This window comes from Phodopus roborovskii, unplaced genomic scaffold (assembly GCF_943737965.1).
Source record: "Phodopus roborovskii unplaced genomic scaffold, PHOROB, whole genome shotgun sequence".
Lineage (NCBI taxonomy): Eukaryota > Metazoa > Chordata > Mammalia > Rodentia > Cricetidae > Phodopus > Phodopus roborovskii.
The window spans coordinates 9,130,521-9,142,971 of NW_026126424.1; positions in this window are offsets into that span (position 1 = coordinate 9,130,521).

The window sequence follows — 12,451 nt, forward strand, 5'->3', positions numbered from 1 at the left end:
ATAGCACATCTGGATTTATTTTCTCTTTAGCCATCAGTAGAATTATAAATGCCTATGTATTTCTTAACTTGTTGTAAATCATTGACATTCTTGAGTTAGAATGGGTAATCAAATTTGTCTAGTATTGTTAAGAAGACTAGGAGGTGGTGATCCAGGAAGTAGAACAAAATACTACTATTTCTGTCTTAATGACTAATGTGTTCTTAGAATTCAAGTTCCCCAAATCTCAATACTATTGTTTGCCTTTCTTTAGACTGCCAGCTCCCAAATAATGCCATGAAGACTTCTTATTAATTATGAAAGTTTGGCCTTAGGTTAAGCTTGTTCCCAACCTGTTTATATTAATCTATGTTCTGTCACATGGCTCTTTACCTCTGCTCATTATTGTGCACTCCACTTCGTTCATGTCTGGCTGATAAATTCTGCCTCTATTCTTCCCAGAGTTCCTCTCTCTTCTGGAAGTCCTGCCTCTCCTCTCCTGCCTAACTACTGGCCATTCAGCTCTTTTTTTTTTTTTTTAAACAATCAGAAGGTGCCTTGGCAGAGACATATCTTCACAGTGTACAAAAGATTATCCCACAACACATTCACAGTGTATTGACTAGGGGTATATTTCCATATAAACTTTAGAAAAGTAATAACATACAATAAATATATGAGCAATTGAATAAAATTTGATTGGCAACTTTCTTTGGAACTAGCCAAATATTTAATCCCTAGTCAAAGTGAAATCAAGTACCAGTGAAATAAATACAATGAAATAAAGTTAAAGAGTAAGGAGGGTTCTCAAAGTAATGTAGCATACTTCTACCATAAGATGTTTGAATACAGTAATTTTTTAAAAAAAATTAGATAAGTTAAAATATGCATGAAAAAGTATGCAATATGGAATTTGTTCATACCAATTTCTTCTCATTTTAGTTTGTTTAAGATGTCTAGGAATGATGGGGATATGGAACACTTATCCACATGCATGGGATGCTGGGTTTAAGCCCAAGTACAGAAAAATAGTCACATCATTCTAGTTGTGTCCCAACTTCTAATTTATGTGATCACAGACATTTTTCTGTCCACCCCTGAAAGCACAGCAATTAAATATGTCAGTTATAACACAGTATTCCCTAATATCATAAATTATTTCAAATTGGAGAATTGTAGATGATTTTGTAAGGTTATGTAGAGAATGAAGAAATAACTCTCTGTTCACTAGTATACTTCTCCCATTCCTGGAAATATCCATGAATTCATGCACAGCTGACAGCATCAGAAATGCCAAAATTTCACTCTGGTTGCTAGGCAGTTTAAATTCAAAAGGAATTATGAATAGTTTTTTTTTCATTGACCTGAATAACAGCTAAATCTTTCAGAGTCCAAAGAAAAATAATGGTCTCTTTAGAAGAGGAAAGAGAAAACCAAAACTGTGGTATTTTTCCACAGAATTTATAAACATGAAACATAGAAAAAATAAAAATCAAAAGAGCAAAATGATAAAAATAACATTTGTTGATGAACTACTGGATGTCAGATTGTATATGTTGCTTCGTGAGGCAGTTATGTGTTTTAGTATTTTTCCTGAGTGGCAGGTATTATAAACAATCTCAACTTTATGAAAGAAGCATCCTTGGGTTGCCAATGTGACCTCTTAGTGAGCCTTGCGTGTACATCCTGTACACACTGTTTCACCTTCTGAGTTCATTTGTGCATCTGCCCTGCTGTTGGGCAAAATCTGCTTCCTCAAATCCATCCTGTGGCTGGTAAAATCCCTTCATCCCCCACATCCACAATGATCCCGAGCCTTGAAAGGAGGGTTGTATCAAGTAGTGTATGGTAGAATATGATGTTTAGCTGTGCTACTGTCCCCCCCATTATAAAGTGAGCTACATTTAAACTCTGCCTATCTAAAATAGGGTTCCATATAGCTTTTTCAAGAAGGCCTTTAATATTAATTATCCCCCCTCATATTCCGTCCTTCACCCCACCCTCCTAATACCTACCCCATTTTATATCTTTCCTTTCCCCCTTTATATTCCTATATTCTATATCCCCTTTCCAGAAATATTCCCTCTTCCCCCATGACCCCTTATTAGTTTCCTAATCTCTATGGGTTTTACAAATGAAAACTACTTATCTAAAGTTTAAAGGCTACTAGCCCCACATGAGAGAAAGCATTTGATGTTTGTCTTTCTGGGTCAGGGTTACCATACTCAGGATGATTGGTTACGGTGTCATCATTTGCCTACAAATTTCACTGTTCTTAACAGCTGAATGATAACCTATTGCATGGAAAGTGTCACGTTTTCACTATGCACTCATCAGTTGATGGACATCTAGGCTGCTTCCATGTCCCAGCTCTTATGAATAGAATAGCTCTGAGTATGAATGAGCAAGCAGCTCTGTAGCAAGGTCCTTTGGGTGAGTATTCAAGAGTACATAGCTGGCTCTTGCAGACCTATTACCAGTTCTTTGAGAAATCTCCACACTGATTTCTACACGGTTGCTCCAGTTTGAATTCCCACCAGCACTCACAACGTTAGCACTTGGCCATCTCCGAAATCAACTCATGAAAAGACTTAGCAATCAAGTGTGCTAGTCAAAAAAAACCATTTATTGCATCCAGATATTACACTTTCCATCTAGATCCATTTATAAACATTTCAATTGCTCCCGGAAGCAGAGGGAGCCAGTTAGAAGTCCAATGTGAGCACAATGCCCAGTCTTAATTATGCAAAGAACATCTTGAACTCTTCAGTCCAGGCCACACAGCTCTACCAACAGACTTACTCATTCTGGAATTTCCTCATTCTGTTTTTTTATGTGAGAGCAAAATGACACAACATCATTGTTCAGCTGTGACTCCTCTTTCTTAAGCTTATGTCTTTGAATAACTCCTTTCTTAAGAAAAAATGCTTTTGTTGATATTTGTCCTTCTGCAGGGACAGAAAGGTAGCTTTCTTTCTTTGAGAGGCAAGATGTAGGCTCTGGCAATATAGCAAGCAAAGGGAATCCATTCCAAGCTAAGTGACTAAACACACTTTGTAAGCATTCAAAAGAATTCATTAAAAGCTAAGCAACAAAATTCAAAACTAAAATTGTGCAGTTCCATGTTTCCTAGAATTTAAAGGCATATATTCCTGTTTGGATTCATATGTTAAGTGAGATCCAAATTTATCCTGACTTCTCAATGCAATATGATTTTAAAGGGAAAACTGAGGTACATGGTGGCAAAGGGCGATGAGAACACTACTTTTAAGAGTTTATGCAACCAGAAAGCTGGCTCACACCTGTCATCGTAACCCTGGAGATGTTGAAGCAAGAGAAACACAAGTTCAAGGTTACCTTTGGCTACATTGAATTTGAGGCCAGCCTGAGCTACAGGAGACACTCTTTCGGTGAACAGACAAATGAGTTCATAGCTGAAATCCAAATAAGAATATGGTCTCAAATGCTGGAATATTGATCCCCACTGTGTCAGTGTTCAGGGGGTAGAACAGTTAAGAGATGCTGCCAAGCAGAGGGTGATAAGGACTTAAAGAGTTCCTCCTTGCAAAGGGATTAATGTAGTCTTTATACGATGTCAGTTCCAGAGAAAGCAGGCTGTACAATATGAGCAAGCCTGGGTCCTGGATCTCTATAGCTTCTGGTCATGTGATCTCTTCTGAACCTACTCCCACGATTATTATGTCATCAACCAGAGGATTAATGGAGGGACTGCCTGATTCTTACCTTTGGCTTCCTAGATAGAAAGACAAACAAACATTTTTCCCCTATAGGGGCTTACTTCAAGTATTTTGTTATAAACATTGGACATGGATTGATACATGAACCACAATGAGTATTTTTCTAAACGGATAGGAATAAATTGCTATTTTGTATTGTAAATTTTCTACTCAGTATTATTAAAAAAGAGTTAACATTGCTTTGGTTATTTAAAAAACAATAGCAAAAAACAAAAACAAACAAACAAACAAACAAAAAAACCCTGTTGACCATGTCTTTCAAATTACTGTGATTTGTAAAGGAGTCTAGATCTTAATTTGTTTGGTTATAGATGAAAAGTTTCTACACCGTAATAAGCCTCTCCGCCGATGCAGCAATCCAAATCAGACCAAATCAAACTGAATTAGAAAAGCCCACTTTTAGTGGATACAGTGCTCCCTGATGCCCTTCCAGCCCCCACCACCCAAAAGGAAACAGGAAAACTGTAAAAACCACAAATCTGTCCTCTGAGAGGCTGTTTAAATACCCTGTGGTCTTGAGTATCTCTGGGGGAGGGGCCACCACTTAGCAGGCTTTAGGAGATGCAGCAGGATTTGGAGGGAGATGGGGAAGGGGGCTTAGGTGGAACCTCCACCAAAATATCCCAGACTTTTCAGGTATATGGATGACAGGGACTAGGGTGAAGCTTCTATCATTAGACTCTTTAGGTATATGGATGCCAGCAACTTGGGTGAAGCTTCCACCTTAACAATGATCACAGCTTTTAAAATGAAACAGAATAGACTATCAGAATAAACATGTCTGTGTGTAGAGTCATAATTAAAGCATTTTCATACTCTAGATTGTAGTGTAAAATAACTGAAATCTGCTAGTAGCTTGTGGAGGTTTGAGTGAAAATGGCTCCATAGGCCCATAGGGAGTGGCTCTATTAGGAGGTGTGGCCTTTGTTGGAGCAGGTGGCTTTGCTGAGGAAGCCTGTCACTGGGGCGGGCTTTGAGGTTTCAGATGCTCAAGCCAGGCCCACTGTCACTCTCTCTTCCTGCTTCCTGCTGATCCTCAGTTACATCTTTCAGTTCCTTTTCCAGTGACATGTCTGGATGTGTGCTGCCATGCTTCCCCAAGTGATGATAATGGAGTAAACCTCTGAACTGTAACCAGTTGTCACGGTCACAGTGTCACTTCACAGTAACAGAAACCCTAAGACATAGCTCTTCGAATTTTGGATGCCAAATTTGTTAACTTAAATGGTGTCTACTTCGTTAAAATTATTCTAACTTGATAATTAGTAACATAAAGGAATTTGACCCAGAACTGCTAAAAAAGCAATTTGAAATATTAGCAGAAGAAAAATCTATAGAAGGCTATTTAATTTGATTTTGAAGTGTACAATGTATCCAGGGATATTACTTGTGAGGAGTTGGCTGGTGCTTCTCCTTGATATAATTCAGGTTGAGGGCTGATTTTACAGGGAGACTAGCGATTCAAGAACACAAGCACTTAAGATCTTCAGACAGCTGAGTGTGGTGGCACACACCTTTAATCCCCACACTAGGAAGCCAGAGCCAGTAGATCTGTGTTTGAGGCCAGCCTAGTCTACAAAGTAAGTTCCAGGAGAGAGACCCTGACACATCAAAAAACAAAACAAAAACAAAACAGCAACACTAACAACGAAAAACCAAAACACAAGAAACAAAATAAATAATAATTCATGATGAATTCAGCCCTCTAGTAAATTTCTGCCATTAGAAATATCTGTAAATATCTGAAATATCTATTACTGAATATTCTCCAGCAATTTAATTAAATTAAGAAAGACTTCAACCTCCCCCACACCCATTTTTTTTCCAGTCTTGTGAATTTCAACAAGGAAGTTCAGCCTGGAAACAGTAGTGTCCTGAATATTTTTGTCATCTATACAAAGAACTACACTCTCCAGGGCAACTTCCTTTGTATTCCAGCCAATGTGACCCAAGCAAAGGATGCTGTGCTACTTTTTTCTATTGTATTTTGTAAGAAATTATTTTGAGTGAATCAGTCCAAGATATGCACGTGTGTGTGTGTGTGTGTGTGTGTGTGTGTGTGTGTGTGTGTGTGTGCGCTTTTGTATACACCTGCACAATTGCATGGACCTGTGTCTGTATTTGGCACTGGCTTCTATGTGGCTTTTATAGGTTACCAAGAGGTGGCAAAATGTTTGGCAAATCTTCAAATATCATGGTGTTTAAATGTAAAAATTTTAAATTCATCTTTATGGATTCAAATATAATGGCATCATTTACCCCCTTCTCTTACCATTCTCCAGCCCTGCCAATATCCCTCACTGCCTCTCAGATTGATGACCTCTTTGGCAGCCAGCCCCCAAATCATGACACAGACTTATTAATTATGGAAGCTCGGCCTATTAGGCCTATCCCACCAGCTCTTAGAACTTAAATTGACCCATTTAAATTAACCTATGTTTTGCCTCATAGCTTTTCTACCTCCCTTCCGTCTTGCATCCCCCATTCCCTCTCTGTGTCTTCTGATATCTCTCCCTAGATTCATCTCTTCTGCCTTTCTCTCTGCTTGGAAGTCCCGCCTGTACCTCCTGCCTAGCTATTGGCCATTTAGCTTTTTATGAACCCAATCACAGTGACACATCTTCGCACAGTATAAAGGAATATTCCACAGCAGACCTCTTTTCCTTTATTATTGTTATGTACACATAGCCTGCCAACTCTGTTTAGTATAGCTTGTGTGTATATGATTTTAGTTCTGACCACTTTGCATAGAGTAACTGATCAGGGAGTTCATTCCAGGAAAAACCTGTAGTGAGATGTTTTACTCTTTTGGATTTTTTTTGCTCTTTAGGTTTTTTGGGGGGTGGGGGGTGGCACCACCCAGCTCCCGAATAACTCACACACAGAGGCTTACTCTTAGTTATGAATGCCTGGCCTTAGCTTGGCTTGTTGCTTGCCAGCTTTTCTCAATCTAAGTTATCCCGTCTATCTTTTCCCTCTGAGCTTTTATCTTTCCTACTCTGTACACCGTACTTTCCTTCTTACTCTGTGGCTGGCTGTGTGGCTGGGCGGCTGGCCCCTGAAGTCTCCTTCCTTCCTCTCTCTCGTTTTCTCGTTGCTCTTCCTCTCTCCCTCCGTTCACCTGCCTTCTATTTGTACTCTCTGCCCACCAGCCTTCCTCTCACTCCCCGCCCCCTTGTTGCTGCCATTCAGCCCTTTATTAGGACCATCGGGTATATTAGACAGGTACAGTAAGGCAGCTCCACAGAGGTTAAACAAACGCAACAACATAAACAAAAGTCACACACCTTGAAATAATATTCTACCACAAAAACTGACCCCCTCTCTCCTCTCAGCAGTCATGAGTTGCCTATGGTTCTTTGTCTAACAGTAGGGTCCTGTGAGCTTTTCCCTCTCTCATGTTAGCAAGGTTATTGGTGGTATCCTTCTTCAGATTTTGTTTAGGCAGCCATATTGTTGAGGTATCATGAGTGTAGCTTCTCTGTCATTTCTAGGCGATACAGTCTCATCTTACAATGTTCTTGCCCCCCCCCCCCTTCCTTGATGTTCTCTGAATCTAGCTGTGGTGTAGCTGTATCAGTCGGGGCTTGGCACCTATGATTAGTTGATATCTGCATTTTGACTAATTGTGTGTTTCTGTAATAGTCTGTTACACAGGGAAGCTTCTTTGATGCGGGGGTGGGGTGGGGTGGGGAGGGGACGGGACTACACTCATCTATGGGTAAAGCCTTCAGAATGCAGTTAGGAATTACGCTGGTCTAATGAACTGGCAGCAGTAGGTTCTCCTTACTGATTCATGGTGTCTCTGGTTCAGTATGGTTTGGCTAAGTAACAGCCATGAGTTCTCTCTTGTTGAATTGACCTTCAGTTTCATGAGACCACTGTTAATTATTGCAAGATAGGGAAGTCTTGCCACCGGTGTGACAGTGCTGTGGGTCATAGGAGTCGGCTAGGTAGACTGCTGATTGCTTTCTCCCTTGGCAGCTTGCATAGCATCTTCGGGTATTATGGAAGTTAGTGCTTAGGAAGGAAGGCTTTCAGGTCAGATCCAGCTAGAATCCTTGGAGTCCCGTGGCCTTCGGTGGTGTTCTTCTCCTCGATGCTGCTGAAGATAAAGAAGTTACTACTAATTTTGGCAATACAAAAATGTAGGAAGAAGCTGGCCATGGGTATGTGCACCTGTAGCCCCATCTGGAAGGTGGAGGCAACAGGATCAAGAATTCAATCCCATCCCCAGCTACAAAGCTTGGAAGACAGTAAGCTACATACATCCATGTCTCCAAGCAAGCATGCAAGCAAGCAAGCAAGCAAGCAAGCAAGCAAGGAAGCAAGCAAACACCCTAAAATTGAATTGAGACAGAATAGAGGATCCCTTTTATTAGTTATGGGATAAAACTTGAAAACCTAATAAGATGTATGCTCTCACTCCACATAACACTTAATGATGACCCTGGGTATTATGATCTGAGAAACTTAGTTTCCTATAAATTCATTTATTGTCATCAAGTTTTCAAAAATGGATTATTTTGAATATAACCTTAGGTTGGAGAGCAAATAAATCATAGTTACAAAATATTTTAAGAGAACCCTAGTTGAGCTGTTCTGGTTAAAATTCAGTTGTGTGAGACAATGGGAGAAATAATTTCTCTAAACTGCAATCAGACCTCCTGAAAAATCTACTTTTATTTTGGGGAGCACATTTTTCTCTGACAACAAAAGCACATTATGAATTCAGTCATGTGGGGGCACATGATGCTGGACTGCACTTGCCAGGGACGCGTGAATAAGGCGACTATCAGTAAATACAGATAAGAGCTCCTGCTGTACAAGCCTCCTTAGAATAAGATCTGCTTTGTGGGGGGTGCATTTTAGATAAGGACAGAAAGATGTTTGCCATTACTTATCACTTAATTACCTTAATCACTTGTGGTTTTCAAAGCCAAGCTGAAGTTTTAGGTACCAGCAGATGCATGCTTCTGTGTTATTGTTTTGTTTGTTGTCAGACTTTACATTCTACTCTACTCTTTACATTTTACTCTACTTTTTTTTTTTGTTTACATTTGACCACTATTTTATATGCTCAGCTAGAATCCACTTCAAGTATTCTGTAGAATAAGGTAAAGTATAACAAATTAAAAACATGGATTAGTTTACTATTCACTAGGCCTTCAAAAACTGCAAGAGATAATTTTTAGCCTGAGAGCACAAGAGGTATTTCCAATATTAAGTAGAGTCTTAGGAGAAATCGAAGATAAAATTCCATTTCTGTAAACCACAAAAGTAAGGGCAGTAGGTACAAATTACTGGGAGGTGGATTTCAATTCATTGTAATAGGCACATCTTAAGAGTTGGAAAGTTGTGAAAAGGAGACAATGGGTTTCCTCCCTTGATTAGAAAGGAACGGATCCTTATTTGAATGAGAGTCTGGAAAAGGGCATATTGCTGGGAAACAGCACATAGCTTCTTGTAGTAGTCCATGATCAGTGACATAGTATTGGTAATCAAAACAACAGCACTAATGGCCGTAATAATACAGAGTAGTGCTGAATAATCACTTTTATCTAGAGCATTATCAAATGATATCAAATATATTATTTCTCATCCCAGTTCTTATGGATAAGAAAGTCAGACTGCCAGAGTGTGAAATTGACTAAACTAGCTGGGCATTGGTGGCACATGCCTTTAATGCCAGAACTTGGGAAGCAGAGGCAGGAGGATCGATGTGAGTCTGAGGACAGCCTGGTCTACAGAGTCAGTTCTAGGACAGGCTCCAAAGGCGTACAGAGAAACTGTCTTGAAAAACAAAAAACAAAACAAACAAACAAAAATAAAAGAAAGGAAAAGGGAAAGAAAGAAATTGGCTAAGCTAACTAATCAGCCACAGATTAAATCACTTGGAGTCTTGTCAGTAAATTTTCTGGGAATAGCAGATCTTAGGAGGAACTGGGTGTAGAGACAATGGTGTCAAAATGAAAGAAGGCTGGGTAAGGTGCCAGGGATGTGGATGTTGAATTTGACCCTCTTGTGTATTAAAAAAAAAAAGCCTCAGGGCTTGGGCATCCAATAAATATTCAACCCTTGACTTCTTTGAAAGGGGAAAGATAACTTTCAGGGTCTCTTCCTTATTCTTTTAGGCTAGTGACACCAAATACCAAGAGAGATTGCTTCAGTAGCGTCCAGTGCATGTCTATACTACTTTGAAATCAGAGAAAAGGCCTCCTCTTGCAAACTCCGTGAAAACTGCTAGAAAGGAGGCAGAATCACCAACCCACTATTTGTCTATCAGAAATTCCACCTAGGATTATGCCCATCCTGTGATTGAGTGGAAAGAATCTGTTATTAAAAGAAGGAAGATTTTACTTGGGGCTGGATGATTATTTGCCGTGGAAGGCTATCTTGCCCTTTGCTTTTTAGTAGCATCCTTGCCTCCAACCGTCACAACCAAAACTGCTCTAGCCATTGCTAAATGTCCCAAAGGAGAGAAAGACATAGGGAATAAATCCAAATATCCCAATTGAGATGTACATAGGAAATAAAGGATGAAAAGTATATTCTAGCAGAAGACACCAAGATATTGTTAGGAAATAAAGAAATCAGGGGTTTGTAGGCATTGCAAGAATTTTGTATTTTATTTCATGTAAATGGTAAACCATTGGACCATTTTGAGTTGAGAACTAATAAGAATACACCCTAAATAGACTACATTGGTGACTTATGTGAAAAGTGGATTTAAAACACGAGGATGAATGGGACCTGATGATCATACACTAAGGCATATCATCATTTAAAGTAGATTCAGAGAGAGTGGCAAGAGAGCTCATCAGGTAAAGGCACTTGCTCCCAAGCCTGATAACCCAAGTCAGTTCCTAGGACCCACATGGTGGTGGAGGGCTTTTTGTTTGCTTGTTTGTTTTGTTTGTTTGTTTGTGTTTGAGACATTGCTCTGGAGCCTGTCCTGGAACTAGCTCTGTAGACCAGGCTGGTCTCGAACTCACGGAGATCTGCCCGCCTCTGCCTTCCAAGTGCTGGGATTAAAAGCATGTACTACCAACACCCAGCCACATGTGGTGGACGAAAAAACAGATTTCCATAAGTTGTACTCTGACTTCCACACACGATATAGAATGTGCACACACACACAAAAATAAAATAAGTAGACAATAAATAAAATAAACTGTAAAGTGAGGAGGAAAAGCTGATGAAGTTGGAGAAAATCCAGAAAAGGATTATGTCACATTTGACTAGATTTCTCTAGGAGGCCTATATCCCTAAGTCATGGTCTGGAACTTTTCTCCTTACTTAGATTTAGTTTCTTCCCCAATAATTCTTGATCATATTCCAAACCAATCATACGGTCCAAGAACTTACAAGGGCTTCCCATTACATCAACCCTACACTGGCCCTACTTCTGTTCTAAAGCTCGGCTTTCTGAACAGGCACATCTCCTCCTTCAAACACCCCCAGGAGCTCTAATTTTTTGTTCAAACAGCTGTCTATCCTGAAAAACAAAACCAACTAAACTTTTCTTATACACTGCTGCCAGGTACTCAGTTAAGCCCTAAAGCTACAGTGAAAAAATATGGTTCCTACTCTCTAGGGCTTAGTTATATACAATTACTTATCAGACCTCTTCATGCATGCATTTAGAGGAAAAAAAGGATTCTGTCTAGAATCTAATTTTGAGTCATTCTTTTAGCTGTTATATCTCGATGGCACATTTCAGGCTACTCCACCCAGTTGTGTCATGACTTACCACACCTATAACTATTAGTAACTTCCAGGAACTACTGGATTCCAGCTCCTCAAGACAGAACGTTGCTACTCCTACCAGTCAACATGGCAGGAAGCTAGCCACAGGGTAGTGCATTCCTCAGTCTGAGCTATAATCAATCCACAATAATAGTTATGCTGGAACTGTACAGTTCACTTGGACTTCACCTGAGTGATCTATTCTGACAGACCAAAGCTATTCCTTTTATGATCCCTTAACTAATGAGGCAAGGATCGTTCTTCATAATTTTGATCTGCTCATTCAGAGACTATTGAAATCTAACCCCCACTACACACCTCTCAACTAGAAATAGTCATTCTGAGAGTCAGTACATCTACAGTCTACTTTGTGACCTGCCTAACTATACATTTTTTTTCCCCCCCCCTGGGAGCAAACAGTTCAGATCTTCTTTGGTCCATGTCCTGTTCTTTTGTGTTGTTTCAGGCTCTTTTCTCTTGATGCTTAAATAAGGAACTGCTACAACATTATCATTTAAAGGTCAGTACTTGGGTGTACTAAAAATTGTACCATGTTTGAGACTATGACAAAAAGGGCACAGTCTGGATTTAGTCAGATTCTTGAGCAGTGCAAACTGAAGGACATCACATAATCTCTAAATTAAAAACGGGTAGTCTGCTTGTTTCCCAAGCAGACTTAAGAATGAATGTCAGTTGTTCTGCCAGTTAATACTTAAGAGAATCAGAAAAATTACTGCTATAATAGAAATGTGTTAGCTGGGCAGTGGTGGGACACACTAATGCTAGCGCCCAGGAGGCAGAGGCAGAGGCAGAGAGAGCTCTGTGAGTTTGAGGTCACCCTGATCTACAGAGTGAGTTCCAGGACAGTGAGGGCTACATAGAGAAATCCTGTCTGGAAACACACACACACACACACACACACACACACACACACACACACACACGGAATATGTCCAAAAAGGGTA